This window comes from Pituophis catenifer, unplaced genomic scaffold, assembly GCF_029215685.1.
Source record: "Pituophis catenifer annectens isolate HBS135680 unplaced genomic scaffold, rPitCat1.0.hap2 SCAF_14, whole genome shotgun sequence".
Taxonomy (NCBI): domain Eukaryota; kingdom Metazoa; phylum Chordata; class Lepidosauria; order Squamata; family Colubridae; genus Pituophis; species Pituophis catenifer.
Window position 1 is genome coordinate 18083351 of NW_027256894.1, and position 27298 is coordinate 18110648.

General features: G+C 43.5%; 1 protein-coding gene across 2 annotated transcripts in view; it reads left to right on the forward strand.

The window, feature by feature from the left end:
- The first annotated feature begins 11323 nt into the window (after positions 1-11323).
- The window catches only part of MAPK6 (mitogen-activated protein kinase 6), a 32069-nt gene continuing 16094 nt past the window's right edge, over positions 11324-27298 (forward strand). The window contains exon 1 of one of the 2 annotated variants that reach the window (XM_070953795.1): positions 11324-11489. The gene's annotated coding sequence lies outside the window, so the exon portion shown is untranslated. Of the gene's footprint in view, positions 11490-25926; positions 26098-27298 lie in introns of those variants that run through there. The other variant, XM_070953796.1, reaches the window with a different exon arrangement.

Sequence of the window (27298 nt, forward strand, 5' to 3'; positions counted from 1 at the left end):
TTCCTCCCTTCTCCTCTCCTCTCCTTTCCTCTCCTTCTTCCTCTCCTCTCCCCTCCCCTCCTCTCTTCTCCTCCTTGGAAGAAGGCAAGGTCAAGCTACCTCCCTTCAGCTGCCCAGAGAACTAACGGGACCTCTGTGTCGGTAATGCCACCAGGAGTTCAGCTTCTTTCAAGCGAGTCTGCCCTTACCTTCCTGTTGGAAGCCAACATTTCATATAGTTAATAAGATCATTCTGTAGTGATGCATTTAATCATTTTCTCCTTTGGCAGCTTTAAACATTGCAATTAGTTTGCAAAGTCTTTTGAGGTCTCTGAGGGACGGATCCAAGATTCTCAAGGACTCGCTCCAATGCCGGATCACCTCCATTAGAGCCTGGTGCAAATCCAGTCCCAAACCCCAACTCTTGCCAAGGCAGTTTCCTCCTGCTGCCTTTACATGTGATACCAGAGACCCCACCTCCCTCTGCAGCCGCGTCAGCTTCAGTTTCTTAAGGCGGTCTGTGCAATCCGATCATGCAGACAACACATGCAAGAGGCTGAAGCAGGCACGCCGAGCCAATGCTGCGTGCATTTTTCCTTCGTTGCCTGCTGGGTTTCTTTTGCAGAGTGAAACCAATTTCTTATGCTGCAGCTTCCTGGCTTCTTCTTCTTCTTCTTCTTCTTCTTCTTCTTCTTCTTCTTCTTCTTCTTCTTCTTCTTCTTCTTCTTCTTCTTCTTCTTCTTCTTCTTCTTCTTCTTCTTCTTCTTCTTCTTCTTCTTCTTCTTCTTTTTTCATTTCTTTGATTTAAAATAAATAAATAAATAAAAATGCAGCAATTTTTGCCAGAGCTCTATCTTGGCCTGAATTGCCCCTCACATTGGACAGAGAGGATAGAGGCTTAGGGGAAGCTGCTCTGCAGAATGAAGGGTTAGCCAAGTAAATATACCAGACGAGCGTGTCCAAATATCACAAGGCCTTAACTGCGCAGGAGATCATGAGAAACACTTCAGGCACCACAGAAGGGAAGAAGCGGGACTTGGAGGTGGTTTTAAATGCAGGTAGTCCTCAACTTGCAGCCAAGAAATTAAAAGACGCTTGCTCCTGGGGAGCAAAGCTATGGCAAATCTAGATGGCATACTAAAAAGCAGAGACATCACCCTGCCAACAAAAGTGTGTATAGTCAAGGCTATGGTTTTCCCAGTTGCAATGGATGGCTGTGAAAGTTGGACCATAAAAAAGGCTGAGCACCAGAGAATGGAGGCCTTTGAACTCTGGTGCTGGAGAAGACTCCTGCGAGTCCCTTGGACTGCAAGGCGATCCAACCAATCAGTCCTAGAGGAGATCAACTCTGACTGCTCTTTAGAAGGCCAGATCCTGAAGAGGAAACTCAAATACTTTGGCCACCTAATGAGAAGGAAGGACTCACTGGGGAAGAGCCTAATGCTGGGAAAGATTGAGGGCAAAAGAAGAAGGGGACGACAGAGAACGAGGTGGCTGGATGGAGTCACTGAAGCAGTTGGCACGAGCTTCAATGGACTCCAGAGGATGGTGGAGGACAGGAAAGCCTGGAGGAATGTTGTCCATGGGGTTGCAATGGGTCAGACATGACTTTGCAACTAACAACAACAACAAGTCCTCAACTGAACCTCTACAATTGAGCCCAAAATTGATATTGCTAAGTGAGACATTGGTTAACTGAGTTTTGCCCCGTTTTCAACCTTTCTCGCCATATTCGTTAAGTGAATCAGTACAGTTGTTAAATTGGTCACAGGGTTGTTCAGCAAATCTGGCTTCCCCCATTGACTACATCATAAAAGGGGGTGGTGGTGGTCACATAACCCCAGGATTCTGCAACTGTCATAAATGTGAGTCCGTGGTCAAGCACCTGAATGTAAAATCGCGTGACCAGATTGATGCTGGAAAGGTCGTAAGTGTGAAACATGGTCATAGAAGTCACTTTTTTCAGTGCTGTTATCACTTCGAATGGTCACTGAGCGAACTGTTGTAAGCAGAGGTCTACCTGCATTTTGATTTCTTTAGACCTAATAGATGGAAAATAAAAATAATACTAATACGGGAGACAGCCATGCTAGTCTGTAAAAGCATCGTCTATAACAGGGGTCTGCAACCTTAAACACTCAAAGACCCATTTGGACCCATTTTCCACAGAAAAGAAAAACACCGGGAGCTACAAAACCCCTCTCGTGCCGACTATTTCTTGAGCGGCCACAAAACTAGCATATGTAGTTGAATTAAACGTTCTGTTTTCTTCTGAAACTTTTCTTTTCTTGGATTTATCCATGGTTGGCCTACCAGAGGTTGAAAAGCTCAACAAATCGCGTGCCGGCAGGTGTCGCACATTGGCGGTTGTGACACATATTTTGAGTGACAGGGAGCCGCAGCAGAGGGGTGAAAGAGCCACATGCGGCTCCAGAGCTACAGGTTGCTGACCCCTTGTCTATAAAAATCAGAAGAAGGCAAATAGCATCTTCTTTTTTTTTTGAAGGGCAAATTATATTCAAAGCCAGAAGCCTCTGTTTGTGTCCCATGAAATCAGCCGCAGCTCACAAAAGCTTCTTCTTATTTTGAATTAAATTGGTTGGGCCGAAAAGGCGCTTCCGGACTCCTAGTTTCAACCAACCTGAGGTGACCTCAGGCAACCATTTTGTTTTTATTATTCTTCCCGCTTAAGCATCTGGACCTGAGGAATTTTATGTTTTTCTTTACAGTTCCTTCAACAAAAGCAACTTAGGTTACGTACTTAGAGGTCCAGGATATTTGTTTTGTTGATCGTTCAGATATTCATTAAAAACAAACAAACAAAACTAAATAAAGTCAACAGGCGGCCTCTTGTCTGGAATTGTTATCATTTCCAAAAAATGCTGCTCTTCTCTCCAGAGGCCTCATAAGAAGAGTCCCTTGGGGTAAAAACAGAGATGGGTTTCAGCAGGTTCTGACCAGTTCTGGAGAACCGGTAGCGGGAATTTTGAGTAGTTCGGAGAATTGGTAGTAAAAATTCTGACTGGCCCCACCCCCATCTATTCTCTGCCTCCCGAGTCCCAGCTGATCGGGAGGAAATGGGGATTTTGCAGTAACCTTCCCCCGGATTGGGGAGGGAATGGAGATTTATAGTATCCTTCCCCTGGAGTGAGGTGGGAATGGAGATTTTACAGTATCCTTCCCCTGCCACACCCACCAAGCCACGCCCACAGAACCGGTAGTAAAAAATTTTGAAACCCACCACTGGGTAAAAACCATGTCACTGTACAGCTGGAACATATTGTCTTACACTCTAAAATGGGACCCATGGAAGTTAGAATGGAAAACTAGGAAGGTTCTGGAAAACGAAGTGTTTGGTGATGGGTGTACAGGGAGTCCTCGACTTACGACTTAGAGTGGACCCCACAATTTATGTAGCCAAGCAGGAACACTTTTAAGTGAATTTTCCCCCTTTTGCCACCTCTCTTGCCAAAACGGTTAAGTGAATCTGGCTTCTCCATCGACCTTGCTGGTCAGAAGGGGATCACGTAAAAGGGGAATCACGTTATAAATATGAGCCAGCGGGACCATGGGGATGCTGCAACGGTCGTAAGTGTGGGGAAAAAAACAGTTCATAACTCACATTTATCAGTGATGATGTAACTTTGAATGGTAATTAAACAAACTGTTGTAAGTCAAGGGCTACCTGTAGTGACTCTACATCCCTTTCTCTCTCTCTCTCTCTCTCTTTCATTCTTTCTTTTCTCTTTTTCTCTCGTTTCTTTCTTTCTCTTTCTTTCTCTTTCTCTCTCTCTCGTTCTCACTCTTTCTTTCCCTTTTCTTTTTTCTTTCTTTTTCTTTTCTTTTTCTCTTTCTCTTTCTCTTTCTTTTCTCTTTTTCTCTCGCTTTCTTTCTCTCTCTTTTTTTTTCTCTCTTTTTCTCTTTCTTTCTCTTCTTTCTCTCTCTCTCTTGTTCTCACTCTTGCTTTCCCTTTTCTTCTTTTTTACTTTCTTTCCCTCTCTTTTCTTTTTCTCTTTTCTTTCTTTCTCTTTCTTTCTTTCTTTTCTTTCTTTCTTTTCTCTTTTTCTCTTGCTTTCTTTCTCTCTCTCTCTTGCTCTTTCTTTCTCTTCTTTCTCTCTCTCTCATTCTCACTCTTTCTTTCCCTTTTCTTCTTTCTTTCTTTCTTTCTCTTTTCTTTTTCTCTTTCTCTTTCTATTTCTTTCTCTCTCTCTCTTTCTTTTCTTTCTCAAATGTATATGACCCCCCTCCCCCATCTCACAGAAGTGACTCTGTTTTTCCCACCACTTCTTTTGTTGTTTTCCTCCTTCCAAGAAAAGACTCTATGAAATACTGTATCTGTAGGCTACTTGCCCCAGAAGTCCACTCCAGCTTTTGACTGTCCCTTCTAAGTGATGTGTGTAACCTAATCATAAGTCTTTAGTTGCTGCAATGAAAACTTGGCCTCTATTTTTAAAACTTGGATGTCCGAGCAGCACATCCTGCAAATCATATGATCCTTTTTAACATGCAGGCATTTGGGGCAGAGCATAATGAGATTTGCTTTCCAAAACCATCTGCATTTTGAGCAAGGATTTCAAAAGTTCATGTTTTGCCTTACGGTGGTGCGTGTGTTAGGGGGCAGAAAGAAAGGGAATATTGGTGTGTGTATCCTGCTTTAACCTACAGCTGGCATTCCAAAATGGGAATGACCTAGGAGAGAGTGGTAGGGTAGAAGAAGAACCAAGTATAATTCAACTTACATTTTCTGCACATTAATTTGGTTCAATTCGAGTAATACATGGGGGCTGGACTACAAGACCTGCAAGGTCCCTTCTGGCTCTATTCTATTCTATTCTACATCCATTTTTCTCCTTCAAGTCACACTTAAAAATATAGTTCAATGGGCCCTTTTAGAAGGGACAACAGCCCAGGGCGTCCCATCTGATCCTATATATTATTCAGGAGCCCCCTGAAGAGCAAAGCAGGTCTATTTGTGCATCCTGAAATGAGTGTGTCTTTCTTTAATGTCGTCATCCCGTTTAATGTTCAAGTTGGCGAATGCGACACAAAGAAAGAGACCCTACGGAAAGAGATGCCATGCGGTGCTAACCAACTGTTCTGCTGATTTGAAAATGCACAAGTGGAACGGCTGACAAGCTTCAGCCTCCTTGTCTAGTCTGATGAAAAGAAGGATCAGGGGTGTGACATGATAGCAGTCTTCCGATATCTCAGGGGCTGCCACAAAGAAGAGGGAGTCAAGCTATTCTCCAAAGCACCTGAGGGCAGGACAAGAAGCAATGGATGGAAGCTAATCAAGGAGAGAATCAACCTAGAACTAAGGAGAAATTTCCTGACAGTTAGAACAATTAATCAATGGAACAATTTGCCCCCAGAAGTTGTAAATTTAATTTAATTTAATTTAATTAATTAAATTTATATGCCGCCCCTCTCTGAAGACTCAGGGCGGCTCCAACAATGGAAGTTTTTAAGAAGAGATTGGATAACCAATTGAATAACTCTGTTATTCTATTCTATTCTAGAATAGAATAACAGAATAGAATAATAGAATAATTCTATTCTATTCTATTCTATTCTATTCTATTCTATTCTATTCTATTCTATTCTATTCTATTCTATTCTATTCTATTCCATTCCATTCCATTCCATTCCTCTCTCCTCTCCTCTCTCTCCTCTCCTGTCCTCTCCTGTCCTCTCCTGTCCTCTCCTCTCCTCTCTTCCTCCCCTCCCCTCCCCTCCTCTCCTCCTCTTCTCTTCTCTTCTTTTAAGGAAAAGAAGGACTTTACAGAATCTGCATCCCCAGAAATCTCTTGAACAGCCTCGGTTTGTTGCCAAAAGAGTTTCCATACCTGTAAGAGCCTTTTCTACTATCCCTAGTTCTTCATATTCAACCTGTGGCTTCCCAGAGTGCCAGGGGTAGAAGTAAATTTGGTGCAAATTTAAAGTGAAATGGTACATAATTCAACAGTGGAGGATCCTTTAGGAAAAGGGCCGCAAGCAGTGAGGAAACTCAATTGTGCTTAAGGCAACAGGTATCTGCATCAATGGACATCATGATTTTGACCATGATCTTGTTACTACATACTTGCAAACAACATTGTGGAACACAAACAGAAGGCTGTCACGTCATCACAATGCAGATGTCATTGTTTTGGCATCACTGTGACTAGGCACGGATACCATGGCTCTGGGTTCAGGATGTTGTCTAGTTCAAGTGTGGAAAAACGACTTTACATGGTCCCTCCCAAGATGTTCCCCTTGCTTTTTAAATGGAATGCATTTTTAACTGTTGAGCTTTTCATGGTAATGATTGACTGCAAACTGCTTCAGGGATTGGAACGATGGGAAGCGGTGTACAAGTAGACTAAACCATCATCATCATAACTTGTCCCTTTCCAGGTGTTTCAGAACTACAACTCCCAGCGTCTCTTATCTGGTGAGCAGCAACTGCGAAGGGTTGTAACTCATCAACATCTGAAGGTCTACACAGGTTGAAGCTGGCTAGATGACATCTTCATTTGTCACTTCCTGTATCTCGCTGCAGGGTCTCTAAAGCTCTTTGGATTTGGTCTTCAACTGCATTTTGATGGCTATTTCTTGGCTTTTACTTCTAATAAGACATTTCTCCACATTTCCATAATCTTTGTGTTGAAGGAAGCTGCTCTTGGTCGCTTTTCTTTCTCTGAAGCTTTATTGTTATTGGGACGGTTTGGCATCGGAGACACAAACCTCAATTGCTTATTATTTTTAATGATGAATTGTGGAGGCCAAATGGAAGATGTTCAGGAGTTATTGGGGGACAACAACAAGATGTTCCAAGCAAAGGCTCTTTTGATCTAATAATTCATCATCATTTGAGAACTGGAGAGCACAGCTCCAGATAGGATAATTTGCCTGTGAGGTGAAACTTGGAAGTAGTTCATTTCTCTCTCTCTCTCTCTCTCTCTCTCTCTCTCTCTCTCTCTCTCTCTCTCTCTCTCTCTCTCTCTCTCTCTCTCTCTCTCTCCCTCCCTCCCTCCCTCCCTCCCTCCCTCTCTCTCTCTCTCTCTCTCTCTCTCTCTCTCTCTCTCTCTCTCTCTCTCTCTTTTTTTCCTCTTGGTTCTTTTCGTGAGATGTCAAGGTGACACTGAAGATCAATTCAGCCTAGTGGCACGTTGCATTTATGAGATGGAAGCAAAAAACAACTTCAGGCAGCTGGCTGCTCCAGACGTTAGCTCAGTTCTGCTAAGTGTGATCAGTTGATCAAGCTGCCTTGGCTACTTCATCTCTCTCTCTCTCTAGCTCACCTGCTTCACAACAGCAAAATAAAGCTGGAGGTATGTTGATAAAGAATTGTAGAGATCCAAAACGAGGCTCCTTATAACTGGCTTGAAGTATTGTTTTTCCTCTGCTCGGTGGCACAAATGCCCACTTCAAGAGGTACTTTCTTAAACTGCGGAAGACGGCATGAAGATGTTATCGCTTTGGTTCGCGTCGGTTTGGGAGGCAGGTGGCAATTTGGAAGGCCTCAAACACGCTTCCCCTGGGTTCATGTTCTCTTCCCTTTCCAGAGAAAGGAGCAGATGGGGAAAAATAATCAAGAAAATGCATAGGGGAGATTGGAGGTTTTTCCACATAGGGTAACCTACCGATGTTGCTATCAAAATTATCATGCAACGAATACCAGCTGTAATTAGCCTGCAAACTTTTACAGATTTTATTTGTTTATATGAATAAATAGTGTCATGGTGGCACAGTGGTGAGAATGCAGTACGGCAGGCTGCTTCCGTTGACTGCCGGCTGCCTGCAATTTGGCAGCTCGAATCTCATCAGGTTCAAAGTCCACTCAGCCTTCCATCCTTCCGAGGTCAGTAAAATGAGGACCCAGATTGTTGGGGGCAAGAGGTTGACTCTGTAAACCACTTAGAGAGGGCTGTAAAGCATTGTGTAGCGGTATAAAAGTGTAAATGCTATGTAGAGATGGGTTTCAGCAGGTTCTGACCGCTTCTGGAGAACTAGTAGTGGAAATGTTGAGTAGTTCAGAGAACCGATAGTAAAAATTCTGACTGGCCCCACCGCCATCTATTCTCTGCTTCCCAAGTCCCAGCTGATCGGGAGGAAATGGGGATTTTGCAGTAACCTTCCCCTGGAGTGGGGTGGGAATGGAGATTTTACAGTATCCTTCCCCTGCCATGTCCACCATGCCACACCCACCAAGCCATACCCACAGAACCGGTAGTAAAAAAATTTGAAACCCACCACTGGCTATAGGTCGGGGGTCTCCAACCTTGGCAACTTTAAGCCTAGAGGATTTCAATTCCCAGAATTCCCCAGCCAGCTGCTGGCTAGGGAATTCTGGGAGTTGAAGTCCACCAGGCTTAAAGTTGCCAAGGTTGGAGACCCCTACTATAGGTCATCCATCTGACTATCAAGTGTTTCTGAGTGGCTTTGGGGGTTTTAGAGAGGAGAGAATCTTTTATTCTCAACCTGTATGGAGGAAATGTTCTAAGCCGAACTCTCCAACCTTGGCAACTTAAAAACGTGTGGACATCAACTCCCAGAATTCCTCAGGCAACCACTGAGGAAGTCCACACGTTTTAAACCTTGCCAAGGTTGCGGGCCCGTTTGAAGCTACCTAAATTCTCACCATAGCAGCTGGCTTGGAAAATTTTGTTTCAGCACAGCGTGTCCTTTTGCAATAATGAGTGTTTCTCATATCTTTGGCCTTGTTTAACCAACTCTTCCTCCCCCAAGAAGAAGAAGAAGAAGAAGAAGGGAATAAGAAGCTCCAATTATATCTCAGCCAGAGATGCTTAAGTAACATTGTCTTCTGAGCAAAATATGAAGAAGCCAAATAAGTGTGGAACAAAAGGCAGGGAGTAATATTTATTTATGAAACCCAGCTGGATAAAATCAGGCTATCTTAAAAACCACCCAACATGGGCAAGTTTACTTTTTCAGTGGACATGGCACTCATGTTTCTCTGCTTTTCTTCATCATCGTTTATTTCCCTGGCTCAAGACTGATTTTTCCGTTCCTTGGAATGGATGAGAACCCAGGCGTGTGCCTCAAACTCACAGAGAACTTTCCAAATGTAGTTGTAATATTTAGTCATGGGCCCTGGATCAGATCTTGGGGTGCCTGGGCAGCTGCTTAAGGGTCTTAGGAATCCATGTGTCAGCTTTGGAAGCCATATTAACACCGGAAGTTTCCGCGCTGCCACCTTCTTGCGCTTGGGAAAGTAGGAGGTGGAATTTAGTAGAGTAATTGTAGTTAGACGTAATAGCATTCTTCCCTTCGGTCAAGGTCATGGTGTTCCTACATCTAGAGGAGGAGTGGTTGCAAGAATGGTTCAAGTTGGGACGGATGATGATTGGACCATGTGACAGACTGATGGGTGCAGGGGCTGAATTTGGGACTTTGATTTACTGCGGAAAAACCGGAACTCTCAGATTCGGGTTTTCCCAGATGTGCCAGTATACCTACTCTAATAAATGGAAGAATTGAGATGATGCCTGTCTCAGAGTTTTTGATTGGAGTTGGGTTGTTCTGGAACCCATGTCGATTACACCATTGAGGCATATCTTGGGCCCTTCTTGGGGAAGAAACATATTCAGACACTCCAAATGATGGACATTCCTCTAAAAGTATGATAGATGACCTTTAGCCAACCTTCTTTGAAGATTGTTTGACTTCACTTCCCATAATCTTTAGCAGTCTAGGATCATGGGAGTGAAGTCCAACTTAGTAGGAGAGCACCAGGTTGGGAAAAGTTGGCTAGTCCTAAGATACTACTTGGCTTGTTTGCTCGTTCAGCTAAAACCCATACATTTGACCAAAAAGAATGCAAAATGGTTCAGCACTTGTGCTAGAATTAGTTACCGTTGGTCCAGGCTAGGCTAGAAAACCAAGTTTATAAAACCAGTCACTCACCTTTAGGTACTTAGGTTGAGGTTGTGTCTTGGTGGTTGTTTTAAGAGCAATGGTTCTGCAGACCAAATCTTGTGAGATGCACTTTGGAAAAATGGCATGCAACATAGCTTAGCTTTCTACAGGGAAATATGGACTCACTTTTCTGTAAGTGGAGAAAAATATGCTTCTCCCTGTTCCCATGAGATGAAAGCAATAAGTAGTTTTTCCTCTGTGGCTACCCTCTCCTGGCTTCTAATATACCCATCTAGAGTCTTGGTATTACATCCCTGGGAACTTTGGACTAACCTCTTACGCCAGGGGTTTCTCAATCTTGGCAACTTGAAGATGTGTGGACTTCAGTTTCCAGAATTCTTGGAGTTGAAGTTCACAAATCCTTAAGTTGCCGAGGTTGAGAAAACCCGCCCCTCCAGTATCCAACCAACTGCACCGAGACAGGGAAGCACCTGCTCTTATTTTATCACCTAATAAAACTGGGTATGTTTTTTTTAAAAGTGACCCGGGCAAACTTCAGTGTGCAATAAATTGTTGCTGACTGTTGATCTGGTCTGCTCGGCACAGATGCTCCACTCCAGTTGCTGTTTCTTTCTTAGCACACATTAGGTTTTTTTCTTTTCATTTTATTGCATACAATCCTGAGACAGTCTTCCTTCCTTCCTTCCTTCCTTCCTTCCTTCCTTCCTTCCTTCCTTCCTTCCTTCCTTCCTTCCTTCCTTTCTTCCCCATTTTTTCTTCTTCCCTCCCTATCTTCTCTCTCCTTTTTTTCTTCCTTCCTTCCCCATTTCTTCTTCCTCCCTCCCTATTTCTCCTCCCTCCCTCCCTATTTCATCTCTCCTTTTCTCCTTCCTTCCTTCCTTCCCTCCCTCCCCATTTCTTCTTCCTCCCTCCCTATTTCATCTCTCTCTTTTTCTCCTTCCTTCCTTCCCCATTTCTTCTCCCTCCCTCTTTACTTCCTTCCCTATTTCTTCTCCCTCCCTCTCTATTTCTCCTTCCTCTCTCCCTTTCCTATTTCTTCTCCCTCCCTTTCCTATTTCTCTTTCTTCCTTCCCTCCATCCCTTCCCTATTTCTTCTCCCTCCCTCCCTCCCTCCCTCCCTCCCTCCCTCCCTCCCTCCTTCCTTCCTTCCTTCCTTCCTTCCTTCCTTCCTTCCTTCCTTCCTTCCTTCCTTCCTTCCCACCCACTGTTGGTGCACTCTTATTCATTCCTAATGACATCAGAAGCTGGAGACTCTTTTAAAAGCTGTGATTCCTCCACCTCCATTCCTCCTGCCTTCCAGGATTGGATCCGCTCGGGCTAAATAAGTGGGCGGTTTCTAGGGGAGGCAGACATAGGCACAAACGGATTGCCCACCTCTTCTCATTTAAATATTACAATGAATTGTGCTGATATAGAACTGGGCATCTATTTCACCCCTTGAACTTTCCTGTCTCTCTCTCTCTCTCTCTCTGGATGGGTTATTTCTGATCAGCCATCATCTGGCTGACCTTTTCCTATGCTCTGCGGGGAGATTTGGTCCTAAAAGTTTCAATCTGGGGTCATTTATTTGCAAACTCTAAGACACACAACCATGGGATCCAAGCAAGTCCTACCCATTTACAAGAGGGGTAAGTAAATCTCTTTGGCTTTCTGTCCTGCTCGAACCCCAACTGGACTAAAGAAAAGGAAATAGGCTGGAGTTATAGTTATGCGTTGCCAGAGAAGACATTATACACTTGCGTCATCGTAGCAGATGCTGAATCTCCAGGTATCATAATGAAATGCTATTTAAAAAGAGCCGAAGGGGGAAGGGAGACTTATGATGAGGAAGTCTCAGGCTCATTTTCTGTCCAGGAGCTCATTCGGGTTGGATTTCTCCAAGGGCTGGTTCTTGTGGTCCTTTATCCTCAAAATAGACTTGAAAGAGACACTTCTAAGTTCCGTCAATCTTCTTCACAGTTAAAGCACCCGGGTACCCATTTCCTTTCAAAGCCACTATTTAAAAATAGAGAGAGGGAAGAAAAAAACCGTGTCTTAGGCTATGCCAACCGTTAACTATTGGCAAATGAAAGGAAAGTTGTCTCCCCCGCCATTATTAATGGGGTAGGCAAAAAGAAGCTTGTTTGCCTCCAGACAAATATATGAAGGCTTTTGTTTGCGAGATACAATGAGGAAAAAGGACTCTGGTTAGAATCCGAAGCCTGTTTGTTCCAGTGTCACACAGATGCCTTGTGATGATAGATAACTTTGAAGGCAATGTTACAGATGACAGAATGATCAGCGTCGGTGCCTTGAAAAGCTTCCAGAGACAAAATTGCGGAGTAAAATAGCTGGTCTTTTTTTATTATTATTTGCAAGCTTTTTTTGCTGCTGCTTCTGTTAAGTGGTATTTAGTCTCGTCTTCTGTTGAAAGCAGAAAATGGCCTTTTTGCTGAAAATGGACTTAATACCTCTTGGACTTTTTATAGGGATGTGTAATGTCCTCTGGATAGCTTTCCCTGTGCGTTAAAGAGCGATTTGGTTAAGTATGCTTTACTGGTTTGTGCTGCAGCTGGCTTGGTTAGCGCAGGCTAAGCTGTAAAACATAGTTTATAAGCCACAAGATCTGAGGTTATGTCACTTGCTAAGCCAATGCTTAGTGCAGAGCAATGTCAGAAGTTCTAAACAAAGTTGTTTCTTCTTCTTCTTCTTCTTCTTCTTCTTCTTCTTCTTCTTCTTCTTCTTCTTCTTCTTCTTCTTCTTCTTCTTCTTCTTCTTCTTCTTCTTCTTCTCCTTCTCCTTCTCCTTCTCCTTCTCCTTCTCCTTCTCCTTCTCCTTCTTCTTCTTCTTCTTCTTCTTCTTCGCCTCCTCCTTCTCCTCCTCCTCCTGATCATCATAATCATCATCATAATCATCATTTTTCTCCTGATTTTGGGGGAGCAGTGGTGGCCCCTCAATGCCTTTCTTCAATTTGGCATTGCTCACAAGCTTGCATAAGAGCCTTGTAAGAGCCTTGGTGGCGCAGCAGACTAAAGTGCTGTTAAGTAGCACCAGCTGCCTGCAATTACTGCAAGTTCAAATCTCACCAGGCTCAAGGTTGACTCAGTCTTCCATCCTTTCGAGGTAGGTAAAATGAGGACCCAGTTTGTGGGGGCAATAAGCTGACTTTGTATAAAAAAGAACACCGCTTAGGTGGGGGCCGAAAGCCCTACTAAGCAGGTATATACAAAAGTATGAAGGCTATTGCTTAACGCATTGTAAGCCGCCCTGAGTCTCCGGAGAAGGGCGGCATATAAATCGAACCAATAAATAAATAAATAAATAAATAAGCCATATTTTTATTCCTATACAGGCTATATTGTCCTCACCCCCTCCAGCCCCCCAAAATGAGAAACTGAAACTTCTCTAATAAGTGATGTTCTCCACTCAAGTGAACAGACACTACCTCAAGAAGAGAACAGAAGCACTTCCTAAGAGCATTATGACATCCATTGCTACAGTGCACCTATTGATTCAACCTCAATTGTGTTCCTCTTGCTTGTCTTCTGTTGATGGTTCTTTGCAGGTATTCTGCTCTTCAACAGGGAAATTTATTCCTGGCACAGTAGAGCATGAGCTCCAATGTCTTCTCTTCTTCAGCCATAACCAGCTTGGTGCTTCAGAAAACATGAATGTAATCAGCCCAACCTCTCTTGATCTTGCCACCTCCAGCAAGGAATAGCTGACTATTCTCCAAATCCCAGGAGATTCTGTTTAATTATATTAAACGATAGCCACTAAATGTCACCACCTCAAATTAGTTTACTGCACCTTTATAAAATAAAATACCCCAAGCAAGGACCCCAACTTACATTGGACAATCATTATCAGACTGAAAGATCTCCCAGTCTAAGATTAGTACAAAGAACAGGATGATGGCTGAATGATTTATGATTTTGGTTTGCTTTCTCATTGCTTTGAGAGAGGCAGAACATCAAGCCTTGAATTATTTTAATTCTCTCGGTCTCCCCAGCTGCATTTCCTGAAAATATGCAGGGAAATGTTTACAGGAATTCTCCATCTCTTGTTTGCAATGCTCATATCTGAAGCCCAAATCAAATTATCCTTTGCAACAGAATGAGGGGCTCAGAGATGGCAGAACAACCTGTACTTCTTGAGTGCAGAAAATTAATACGTGAAGCGATACAGACAGAGGCAGGGAAGGGAAGCAATGTCAATGAGCAAAGATGATCGAGATGATCCCTTGTGATAAAATCATAAAAATAATAAAGATGTCAACAAAAGCATTTGAGGGGAGGAGAGAATATCCTTGGCTTCCTGATGCACTATGATCTCCACTCAGATGAATCCTGTGGTGCAACTATTGAAAATTACATATTTATGATAAGATGCAGTTAGGACTTTGCTCGGTGCAAAAAATAAATCCAGTATCAGGCACCTGAGGGATTCAGGTCAACATCCAAACTTTGTCTTTTCAGTTGATGGCAACCGAAATCAAAGCTGGGCTGTGAAGCAGCAATCAGAGATGGGACATCCCATTCCGTGCAGGCAGGGTGACTTAAATTAAGCTGTCATAAAGGTTGACATGTGATATGGTAGCACACTAGGAATAAAGACCTTCATTTCCTTGGAACCTACAGGAGGAACAAGAGAGTCTGCTTCGATGGCAATGCCTTGCACTCAGAAAGTGGCCAGCAGAATCCAAGAAAACATTGGAAAAAGCATGTTCCAAATGTATTTTTTTCCAAAAAAGTAAATTGGATTTTCTTGGTTTTTCTTTGAAAACATTTCATTTCTCATCCAAGAACTGAAAAAGTGGAATGTTTTCAAAGGGAAAAAAAAAAAACCTACCCCAAGAAAGTCCAGTTGCCTTTGGGACAACTATGACCTGGATGATTGAGAATCTCCATAGACATTGGAGCAAGCATGGTCTGTTCTCCACAGGAGAAGGGTTGAAGGGCACAAGGGGGGCAGAGACAAGTGGAACAGTGGAGAAATGAGGACATTCTAGATCAGAGATCCCCAAACTCTTCAACTGATCGACCTTTTCAAGAAGTTTCAAATTGTTCATCAACCTCCAAGCATTTATGATATGAAATTAATTGAATAATATACTTTAACAACTAGGAATATGAATAAGAATAACAAGGCCAGCAAGCCGGGCTGGCCTAACACTTTTTAAAATGTTTTTTAATTGTTTGTTATTGTTTTTAATCATGAGGCCAAATTTATATATTGTCAGGTTTCGATGCTATCTCAAAATAAATGAATTTCCAAACTGCCGATCTTTAAGGAAATTTTCTCTTTATTCGAGCACAGCAACCTGATCCTGGCTCTTTCATGGTCAGTACTGACCTTTGCCCCTCAATTCCTCCCTTTCCGATCCCCAATTCTCTGCTTCTCATTGGCTATCTTCCAAGTCACTTTCCTGATCCTTTCTTTGTCACAGGATCACAGGAATGTCTCCCCCCTCTCACATCTCCGAGGAGACAGAATCTTCAAAGGGATTTAGTAGGCAAAAGTTCAGGCTTCTCCTCCCTTTATTATATGTCAGTGCTGGGACGCTGACATCTATATCTTTTTAATTGTATTTTAATGTTTGTAGTTTATGCTTTTACTTGGCTGTTCACCGCCCTGAGTACTCAGGGAGAAGGGCGGTATACAAATTTAAAATAAATAAATAAATAAATAAACAACACATGGGCCTTAAATAGGCCCATGAACCCTTGGAAGTCAATATTGATCACTCTGAAAACCTTGTTCTAGGTTCTGGATTTATTGTACCTTCTCTCCTTAACACTATTTTCTAAAAAGAGATGTACCTCAAAAGGGAAAGGGTTCAACAGAATAGCAGAGTTGGAAGGGACCTTGGAGGTCTTCTGGTCCAATCCCCTTCTCAAGCAGGAAACCCTATACCATATCAGACAAATCGTTGTCCAATCTCTTCTTAAAAACCTTCAGTGTTGCAGCACCTACGTCTTCTGGAGATAGGCCATTCCAGTGATTAATTATTCTGTTGGGAAATTTCTCTTTAGTTCTAAGTTGGTTTTCGCCTTGATTAGTTCCCATCTATTGCTTCTTGTCCTGCCTTCAGGTGCTTTGGAAGTTCAGTCTCTTCTCGTAACATAATATGCTACTCTATAAATATAAATATAAATATAAATATTGGTTTTGCACAGTCCTAACTATTTGACTTGAGTTTCCTGGTTTTACTTAAGGCCAATCGTGGGAGAGCAACTTCCCTATCACAGATCTGCAACGGATTTCCTTCAGGGCTTACTGTAGGCTGGTTTACGCGTATCGTTAAGTTCTGTAAGAAACGCTTAAAAGTGTAATAGATGCCCGGTAACTAAATCTATTGGTGCCTTTTCTTTCTGCTTTAAAAAGCCTCTACATTTCCAAGCAGCAAGTGGGTAGGAACAAAGAGAATTACCTAATAAAGCACCTACAGTACATCTGTCTCCGTAAATGGAATGCTTGCGTTGCAGATAGCAAGGGCATTTTATACGGATCTTTCCTTGAGGCTCTGAAATCCAGTTTCTAGAGGATTTCGAAATGGGCCTTTGGCCTGAAAGCTACAGCAATTCCCTTCTCAAGCCATAACTTCATGAGAATGAATTTTATCTGGGTAGTTCAGTCCAGTGGTAATTAAACTGCAGTTAATGTTACGTCTTTTACCTAGAAGGAAGTATGTTTCTTTCCCAATAATGTGAGACAGATATTGCTGCCATAAAACTCCAGATAAGGGACTGGATTTTGTTGCCGTTAAACATCTTTAGTACGAGACATAACAACTCTCCCTCCCTACCTGTGTTTTAATATCAAGCTCAGGTGGGCTACCATAAATTTCTCCCGAGCACCGTTGCAAACAGCGGGAATGCTGAAAACTGAGTACTTTGGGGGGGGGTAAGGAAGCAGTTTGCCTGTGAATGTTGAATCCACGGAGAAAAGGTGTGGTAGCGATGGAGAAGGCTGAGCAAGGAACTTATTTTCACAGCTTTGAGCTTTCTTGTACCTGGTAAAGTAGGTGACTCAGCTGAGCCTTCACAGGTTGTCTGGAGCCTCAAATAAGAGAGACAGGAGCCATCCAGATAGTCCTTGATTTATAACCATAATTAGGACTAGAATTTATGTTGCTAAGCAAGCAGTAAAGCAAGCAGTAAAGTGAATCGTGCTTGATTTTATTATTTTTTGGGGTCACATTTGTTAAGTGGATCACTGGAATTGTTAAGCGAATTTGCCTTTTCCCCCATTGACTTTACTTGTTGGAAACCGGCTGGACAGGTTGCAAACGGCAGGAAATTAAACAGCGTTTGGGAGATAATTTGCTTATTATAGTGCGGTCGTTGCCAAAACTTCCTCATCCTTATCGCAAATGTTCACAGGAGGGGGAAAAAATGTAACATGTTTCCTGCTCTGGAAAGGGTTTATATGTTGTTACCAATAATATGTCATAAGTCTCTGGTCAGGTCTGGATTTTCTTCATTGTGACCTTGGGTTTCAATCAATTTTTGCGTGAGAAAAATGACACTGCAGCTCACATGGTTGAATCTACTATAAATCTCTATATGCAACCTGTTTTGCTAGTTGGTCGACGTGTTTGCACCATGAGAGGGAAAAATTGCCGAAGATTAATAAGATCATCCTGAATATGTTTACTCTGAAGTAATTGACACCCAGGTCGAATGAAACATGCTTCATAAAAACCAAATGTTTGGATTGCATCTTGAGAAGAGTATTAAGTAATGACCTGGTAGGTCTTCTTTCACATTATGTGCAAAACACACAAATGTGAAATGTGTCCACAATGGATGCTACTTCTATATCGTTCATCTCTCCTTTTGGACACACACACATTTAAACAACCACAAAGCTCTAATTGTCCTTGGCAACTTATCCAAATAAGTGAGCCCCCTCCATTGAGAAAAACCTACTAGACAACCTGATTATGGCCCCTGTTGTTTGAAGGGGGAGGAAAGATTGGGCCGTGTTTTTCTTTACTGGTGAAGAAGTTCAACAATGTGGGAGACCTGGAACACGATAGCGGATTCCTGCCAGAAATGTTTCCACCATAGACTTCAGGGGACTACTAATGCAAGGCTCCCTAGTTTTTTTTTTTAATCTGAATGACCTCGGATTCTTGCAAAGAGGGTTTCTTAGGCAGCGATGGAACATACAATAGTATCAACGCTGCACGTAACTGAAAATCTCCAAGCATGCAATCTTCTCAATTTTAGTGGACATTTGAGAAGCCATTGATGATGGGCAAATGAAAGAAGAAGAATAAGTAGGGCTTTCTTTTCCTACCAATTCTCATTCAATCTGACGAAAAGAATTTAGCTTTGGAAATGTCTCCTGGGAAAAAAAGAATTGGGAGGAAATTCTCATGGCTGGAGAATATGTTGTTCTTGTACCTCCCTAGTGACCAACTGACCAAAGGGAATGCATCAGTAGTCTGCAAACTCAGATAATGGATTAATGTATTAACTAACCAAATTAAGGTCATGTTATGAATCCAGTGGTGCTCGAGAAGACTCTTGAGAGTCCTTTGGACTGAAAGGAGATCCAATCAATCGATCCTAAAGGAAATCAACTCTGCCTGTCCTTTGGAAGGACAGATCCTGAAGCTGAAGCTCAAATTCTTTGGCCACCAAATGAGAAGAGAGGACTCGCTTGGAAAAGTCCCTCATATTGGGAAAGATGGAAGGCAAACAGAGATGGGGACAGCAGAGGAGGAGATGGCTAGATAGTGTCATCAACGCAATGAACATAAATTTGGGCAAATGCTGGGAGATAGTGAAGGACAGGAGGACCTGGTGCGCTGTGGTCCATGGAGCCATGAAGAGTCGGACATGACTTAGTGACTGAACAACAACAAATTAATTCAGTCCCTGTGATTCCATTTAGGTATTACCTCAATCTCAACCACAGTCAGTCTCGGAGTACAGTACTAGTTGCTGGTTCCTACATGAGAGCTATTGTGCTTTCATTCTACTTATCACATTCCTTCTGCATGGTTGTTTCATTCTTCTGGGAGGGCACAGCAAGTTGAGTCCTTATTTTGTAACCATACTCGATTGACTAAGCTGCAGTCAATGGCGGCGTTTCTCTGTCCCACAAAGCTGCAAGTCAACCAGCCGCATGATGAGTTTTGTGTGAACCTAATAAAGGTTTGGGTCGAAAGCATGCCGGTTCACAGCACAGCAACTTCTGGAGGGCAGCTTAATTAATTTTCCTGTGCATTGGCGAAGGATTGAACCAGCCGATCCTTCCAAATGTACAATTCTGGGATTCTACAGATGTATTCTCTACTTAGGATTGTAGGTCCCTTATTTCTTTTCAGAGAGAAAAGCAGTTCACGTTGGATAAAGTCATGTAGCAAAGTCTTGTAGACCTTGCAATGTTTACTGTGGGCCACAGAAGATGGAGCAATGAAGCAAAATACTGTAGGTCCAGATGGGTACAGCAAATGACACCTCCCAGAAGTTGAGGAGAAGCTGTTTTCTTTGCTTCTTATACTACTTCTTCGTTCTACTTTAGGATTGTGCAAAAGGTTGCTCTGCAGAAAGTGCCCTATAGAGGAAGTGTTGACAGGCTGGGAGACCAAGGAGGTGAACAGGGTTAATGGAGCATTAGGGTCAACAAAAGTGTGTACCGTGGGAGAGAGGGAAAACATGAGTCACCTGGAAAAAAAACTTGAATAAACGCTACAGGTTGTACAGGAAAAGCCAGTCACTAAACTCATTGGCTTCCATTCAAAGTATCCCTTATATCAATGGAATAATCAAGAAAAGTAACAAAATCTGCTTTGGGGGCAACACTTTTGGACTCTCCTCATTGCATTTCTAAGTAGCTGTAACTATTAAATACTATCAAATCTTTGACATCAGTTTGGTCTAAAGGCTAAGGCATCAGGCTAGTTCTAGTTCCACCTTAGCCATGAAAGATAGCTGGGTGTCCTTGGGCCAATCACCAGGCAACTGAGAGTTCTAGTCCTGCCTCATGCATGAGAGCCAGCTGAGTGACTTTTGGTCAAATTACTAAGAGATGTTGGGTTCTAGTCCAGCATTAGACACAAAAGCAGGCTGGGTGGCTTTGGGCCATTTACCAGGAGACTGAGAGTTCTAGTCCTTCCTTAGGCATGAAAGCTGGCTGGGTAATTTTAGGCCAGTTGTTCACTCTCAGCTCAATTCACTTCACAGGGTGGTTGTTGTTGTGGGGAAAATAAGAGGAGGAAAGAGTATTAAAGATGGTCACTGCCTTGAACTATTTATAAAAACAATAAGGCAGGATCAAAAAAAATTTTTTTTAAAAAATCAGGCTCATTCCACTTGTCTCTGCCTTCAGTCCACCCGTCTTTAAATTAAATATAGCCTATAGATTTCTGTTATTCATTGCTGGAAACTTTGGAATTTTCCTAATCTAATCCAACAGGGGTTTTGCAGAAAATATGGACACATCTCTGACAATCTGATCATCTTTATCGCCCTATCATTTTCTTTTACCTGTTAACTTTCTGCAATAGCTTTGAACTGGGATCTTCACTTGAGCTAGTGGTTAAGAAACAGTTTTTTGTTTTTTTTTCTGGAGAGCTGATCCAGTGCTTCAATTTGCTAGGAAGCTAAGAGTTGATCGAGAGTTGCAAAAACAGTTCATACTCAAAGGATACCAAGTTTAAACTCAATCCAGCCCAAAATGTTGAGCCAACTGATTGATTTATAACACATCCAGCATTCGGTGCAGTTGTTTTTCCTGCCTTTTTCAATCGGATTGGTGGCATGGAGAACTAACTGTTTTTATGACGAAATGGTTTGCCTCTTTATCAGTTGGCTTCTAATTTCCTTTCATCCAGATTATCCCAGATGAGGTGATTTCAGCTGTTGTGAGTAATGCAGGATGACCTACTGCAGTATTTTTCAAGCATCGTTTGCAACTGTAAGATGCGTGGATTTCAACTCCCAGGATTCCCCAGTACCAATTTTGGGAGTTGAGGTCCACACGTTTAAAGTTGGTGAAGTTGAAAAACGCTGCCCTCAACTATTGTTGTTTATTTATTAGTGTGAGCTTAGTGCAGGGGTCGGCAACCTTAAACACTCAAAGAGCCACAAAGATCCTAACCGGAAGCCCCCCACTCAATTCTGGAGCTGACTGGAAGTCCAGTTCCCCCACCATAGAGTCTCCTCCTAGTGTGGCGTCCTTTTTCCTCTAACAGTCCTAACCCTATCAATTGTGGGCTGACCTGAAAATCCACCCCTTGCCATAGAGTCTCTTCTGGCGTGCCCTGCTTCCCCCCCCTCCCCCCAACTGGAAGCTCCTCTCAAAATTGTGGTGCCGACTGGCAACAGGGAGCCGCAGCAGAGGGATGAAAGAGCCACATGCGGCTCCAGAGCCGCAGGTTGCTGACTCCTGGCTTAGTGTGTTGTATAATGCCTATCTTATCATATCTTATCATAAACCATGTTTGTGACAAATCTAATTTGTGGACACGGACAACCGTGGTTTAATTAACCAATCAAGGTGAGAAAACTGTAGTTTAACACAAACTGTGTATACGACCTCTGAAATTCATGGATTTTCTTTTGTATTCCGTGATCTGAAGTTTAGCCAGCAGGACAGAATAAGATGACTTTCTCTGTGATTGGTTAAAATTATGAAATCTCCTGCTTTGGAACATCTGTCTGGTCCCTTCCCTGATGTGGTTCTATTAATATCCAGAGAGATCTTTTTGTGCCAATTTAATTTGGCCTTGCCAGGTATTGGATTGTTTCATTTCTGTTCCCTGACCCGAAGCTTTGATTTTAATGGATTGGAACTGTCATTGGTTATAAAGCCTGCCTTCGCTGCTCTTGATTTGATGTTTCCCAAAAGCGTTATGACCGTCCTTGATTAGATAACAAATGTTTTAGCACAATAATAACAACAACAACGTTTGACGATCAAATAGTTAAGATTTTCTCCACGATTGTCCTTCAGTTCTTCCATCAATATCACTCACTGCTACGGCAACTGAGTCTATACGACATTGCTACTGGTCATCATCTTCTCTTTCCTTCTAACTTTCCCAGCATTAGAGCCTTATCCAAAGAACTAGGTCTTTCCATGATATGTAGGAAAATATATGGTCATTCGTGCGTTGAGTAAGAACTCTAGATTGATTTCTTTGAAGATCCATTGATTTGTTTCCTCAGCTGTTCATGTATTCTCAAGTCTTTTCCAACACTAAAAGTTCAAAGCCATCCATGCTCTTATCTTGCTTCTTCAAAATCCAGCTTTCACTTCCATACAGTATCACAGAGAACACCATGGCTTGTCTATGGAGATTCTCAATCATCCAGGTCATGGTTTGTTTGTTTTTTCCTTGAAGACGTTTTGCTTCTCATCCAAGAAGCTCCTTCAGAACTGAACAGAACCCAAGAAGCTTCTTGGATGAGAAGTGGAATGTCTTCAAGGAAAAACAAGGAAAGTCCAATTGCCTTTTGAAAAAGGAACAGTAACAATAACAAAGTTGGAAGGGACCTTGGATCCCTGTACTAGGGATTCGAACTGCCGAACTGCCGACCTTTGTGATCGACAAGCTCAGCGTCTTAGAACCTTTGGGACATGGCTTGCCAGCTTCTGATCTCTGTAATAAAGACATATCGTGGCACCTGACTATCTTTTCCAAGATCTTTATGGCTGTTTTATCAAGTGCTGGTCTGTGGTGTATTTCTTGACTGCTTCTTCCTGTACTGTTGATGGCTGATGCTAAAAGGCAGAAGATACCCACTGTCGGTTTTAAGGTGGGTTGTTCTATCTGTTGTCATTAGTTTAGCCTTCTTTATATTTAATGTTGTGGTTATATTTAGGTTTGGCTTAATAGGTGATACAAGGTTGGGTTGGTTGCATAATATGACCCCACATGAAGTTTAACTCTTGTTTGGGAGCAGGGGATGGTTAGAAAAGATAAAAACTCATAAATGCCCTGTTTTGGCACCTAGTACCAGCAAGATCATCACCTCAGGGAGATCAGGAGCTGTTTTTCTACCTCACCTGGCAATTGTTCTGTTTCAACCTGGAGTTTTTCCAGCTCAGTCAAAATAGTTCATGTTTAACAAAACAGTTAAACCTTGGACTTGCACGCAAAGCATGTCCTGTCCTTCCAAGTGACTTTTTTTTCCTCCTCCATGAGTGACGCAGCATTATCATGGAATCACACAGAAAACTGAATTAAAACCGTGTAAAAGATTGCATTGCACCCATTTTATATCTGGAGTTCCATCCAACAGCTCTCAAGAGGTGCCATTTGTAAAAACAGGGAGAGAAAGAAAAGCAGAATAAAGGAGAGAAATAAAAGAGGAGAGGATACCTGCAGTTCTTTCAGACACGAGGGTTTGTTTAAAAGATTTCTTTAGATTACAGCCCTATTTGCGCTAACCCCAATAAGCCTGGCTAAATGCAGCCGGTTTTTGAGTCACCGGGCAACAGCGGATAGGATTATGAATGGCAAAGGTGCGGTGAAGATGAGAGCTACACCCCGCAATCGTAAACTTGTTTACGCAGAAATAAATGCCACCCTGGCAGCCAGGTGCACTGATCTGATGCACCACCCAAGGAACTGTAGTTACCAACCTGACAAGAAGTCTAATAAATAAGGAAATCCAACTGAACAGTGTGGAGTAACGTTTTGCACAATTTGGTCCAGCTTTCTCTAAGTTGGAGGGAGGGAGAGAGAGAGAGGGAGGGAGGGAGGGAGGGAGGGAGGGAGGGAGGGAGGGAGGGAGACGCAGATATATCAATATATATAAATACATACACATAAATACATATAGCCCTATCGGCTGAGTGTATCTTCTACATTTATGGAAATATTAGAAATCTATTATACACCTCCACATACACAAATTGTACAAGGTACTTTTTTGAACAATCTTCTTGAAGTGTAAGCACACTAACACATTCCATATTCATTCATTCGGCACTCAAGATCCTTGCAGAAGGATAGAGAAACTTGTGGGTACTAGGTGCCAAAACTGGGCATTTATGAGTTTTTATGGAGTATTTATCTATATGTGCGCGTCCATACACATATATGTATGTGTACATATGTGTGTGTGTTATGGGCTATTTTATCTTATGGAATTATATACATTATATGCACATGCATGTGCTTATATATGCTATAAGCACATACATGTGTTTGTGTACATATGTGTGTCTATCTGTCACAGGGTACTTGATATACACACATATAAATATATACAGACACACATATATATTATATATGCACGTATCTACATCTACCTCTATATCTATCTACCTCTATCATCTCTACCTCTATATGTATACCTACCTACCTCTATCATCTCTACCTACCTACCTACCTCTATCGATCTACCTCTATCTCTCTATAATCTCTCTACCTACTTACCTCTATCTATCTATCTATCTATCTATCTATCTATCTATCTATCTATTTATCATCTATCTATCTATCTATCTATCTATCTATCTATCATCTATCTATCTATCATCTCTCTCTCTCTCATCTATCTATCCTTATCTCTCTATCATCTACCCACTGGGTTCTGGACAGCCCGAATTCTGTTCTTTCCGCAAAGACCTGAAGACATGGCTTTTTAAACAAATTGTCTGATCTGTTTGGGAGTTTTTAATTAATTGTGGGATTTTAATTGTATTTTTAAACTTTATTTATTGTTATTGTTTTTACTTTACTTGATAGTTGTGAGCCGCCCCGAGTCCTCCGGGAGAAGGGCGGCATATAAATTTTAATAATAAATAATAAATAAATCTATCATCTCTCTCTCTCTCCCTCTCTCTATTATCTGTCTCTAACTCTTTCATCTCTATCTACCTCTCTCTCTCATCTCTCTCTCTCTATCCCTATCTCTCTATCATCTCTTTATCTCTATCTCTCATCTCTCTCTCATCTCTCATCTCTCTCATCTCTATCTACCTCTCATCTGCCTCTATCCCTATCTCTCTCAACTCTTTATCTCTATCTCTCATCTCTTATCATCTCTTTCTCTCTACCTCTCTCATCTCTCTACCTCTCTCTCATCTGTCTCTATCCCTCTCTCTCAACTCTCTCTATTTATCTATCATCTCTCTTATCATCTCTCATCTCTCTCTACCTCTCTATCCCTATCTCTCTATCATCTCTTTATCTCTATCTCTCATCTCTCTTATCATCTCATCTCTATCTACCTCTCTCTCATCTGTCTCTATCCCTCTCTCAACTCTCTTATTTATCTATCATCTCTCTCTAACTCTCTCATCTCTATCTATCATCTCTTTACCTCTCTCTCTCATATCATCTCTCTCATCTCTACCTCTCTCATCTGTCTCTATCCCTCTCTCTCAACTCTCTCTTATTTATCTATCATCTCTCTCTCATCTCTTTATCTCTATCTCTCATCTCTCTTATCATCTCTCATCTCTACCTCTCTATCCCTCTCTATCATCTCTTTATCTCTATCTCTCATCTCTATCTACCTCTCTCTCATGTCTCTATCCCTCTCTCTCAACTCTCTCTCTTATTTATCTATCATCTCTCTCTCATCTCTATCTCTCATCTCCTTATCTCTCTCTCTCTACCTCTATTTATCTATCATCTCTCTCTCTCTCTCTCCTTATTTCTCTATCATCTCTCTCTCTCTCCATATACCATACATGTACACATTATAGATCTACGCGTGTGTATTTCAGGCTATTTTAAACATTATTTAAACATTATTTCCTTCTTCTTCCTCTCCTGGCGCGCTGCGCCTGCGCGGAGCGCTCGCTCGTCTCCCTTTTCCCTCCCTCTTCCCCCCCACCCGCCCCCAACCCCGCGCTCCCTGTTCGACCCGCCTCGCGCCCAACCGCCACGTAGCGCGCGCGGGCCAGGAAGGGGGGGGTGGGAGGAGGAGGAGGCGCGAGGGATGGGAGGGAAAAAAACAAGACGGGCGTGGCCTCCTTCCCTCCCTCCCTCCCTCGGGGGTGGTGGTGGTGGTGATGGTGGTGGTGGGGTGGGCGTTCCCTTCCGCCGGCCCCGCCCCTCGCCCCGCCTCCCCCTTTTCTCTCGCCCTCTCCGCCGGGTTAGATGGCCGGAGCCGCCGAAGGAGCCGCGCCGCTTCCGCCGAGCAGAGAGACGATCCTCCTGGCGGGGCCCGGCAGCTGCTGAACCGGTAGCGGCGGCGGCGGCGGCGGTGCCGTGAGCGGCGTGTGGCGCGTCGTCCTCTCCTCCTGCTCTTCGTCCTCATGAGCCTGGGCTGCCCCGTGAGTCGAGGCGGGCGTGTGGGCGTCGCGGCGGGCGGGCGGGCGAGCGAGCGGGCGCCTTCCCTGCCTTCCCTCCCCGCCGCCGCTGCACAAAGGCGCTTTGTTCTCGCGCGCCCCGCCGGGCCCGAGGCGCCGGGAAGACCGGCCGAGCCAGCCTTCCGCAGTGCGGCGGAGACGGGCGGGCGGGGACGGCGCTGGAAGAAGAACGGACGGACCTTCCTTCCTTCCCGGGACACGACGACTCCCTTGGGTGTCCCGCCGGGGTCTCTCCGCTCTCCCTGGAACTCGGGACCCCCCCTTGTCCGCCTTCCCACGACTCGGGGGGGAAACACGCGTTGGCTGCTTTGCGGTCGTGTGAAGGCGGTTTTGGGGGTGGGGGTTGTTGTTGTTGTGGGAGGGGGGGAAACTGCGATTCCGGGAACACGCTGTGACGCCACGTGTTGGGTTCCCGAATTCAGACCCCCACCACCCCCAAAACAAATGTGGGAAACAGAGGTGCGAAGGGGTTTAATTTAAAGTGGTGGTGGGGGGATATTTGGGGTTGTCTTTGGGACCCCCCCCCCAACTCAAAGAAAGACCTATGCTTCCCCCCCCTTTTTTTTTCTTTTCTTTTTTTTGCTGCTTTGCCCATTCTTGTTCCTTGGCCAAAGTGGCCACCCCCATCTACCCCCCCCCTTTCTTCTTAAGATCTGGGCCGGAACCATTGGAGAGGAAGGGGCTTCAATCAAGAAAGAGGGGTGGGCTTTTGGGGGGAAAGACACAGTTCTCTTCCCCCCCACCCCCCAGCTTCCAAGTGAGAAGGGCAATCAAATCAATACATTCAATTCAGTAAATAAAGTGGGGAGGGGGTGTCTCCCTGCCTCTTTGCCTGAAGAGTGTGGTGGGGGTGTCATCCTGGCAGATGTTGGCATCGGGGTGGCAGATGTGACACGTCCTTGGCGAAAAGTCTCTTGGCGGTTCCTGCCACCCCCTTACCCACCCACCCACCAACCCCCTTCCTGGCCAGCCAAGACTGCGGCATTGGCAGCTTCCCCCCCCCCCGCACCCCTTTTGCTTTTCGGGACAGACTTCATTCATTGCTGGGCCTCCTTGGCCACCGCCGCAGCTGCCACCAGGTTTTGTGGAGGGGGGGGAATCTGTGTCAAGTTACAGAGGGATCCAGTGGGGAGTTTTTAAGTCGCTGGCTAATTAGATCTCTCTT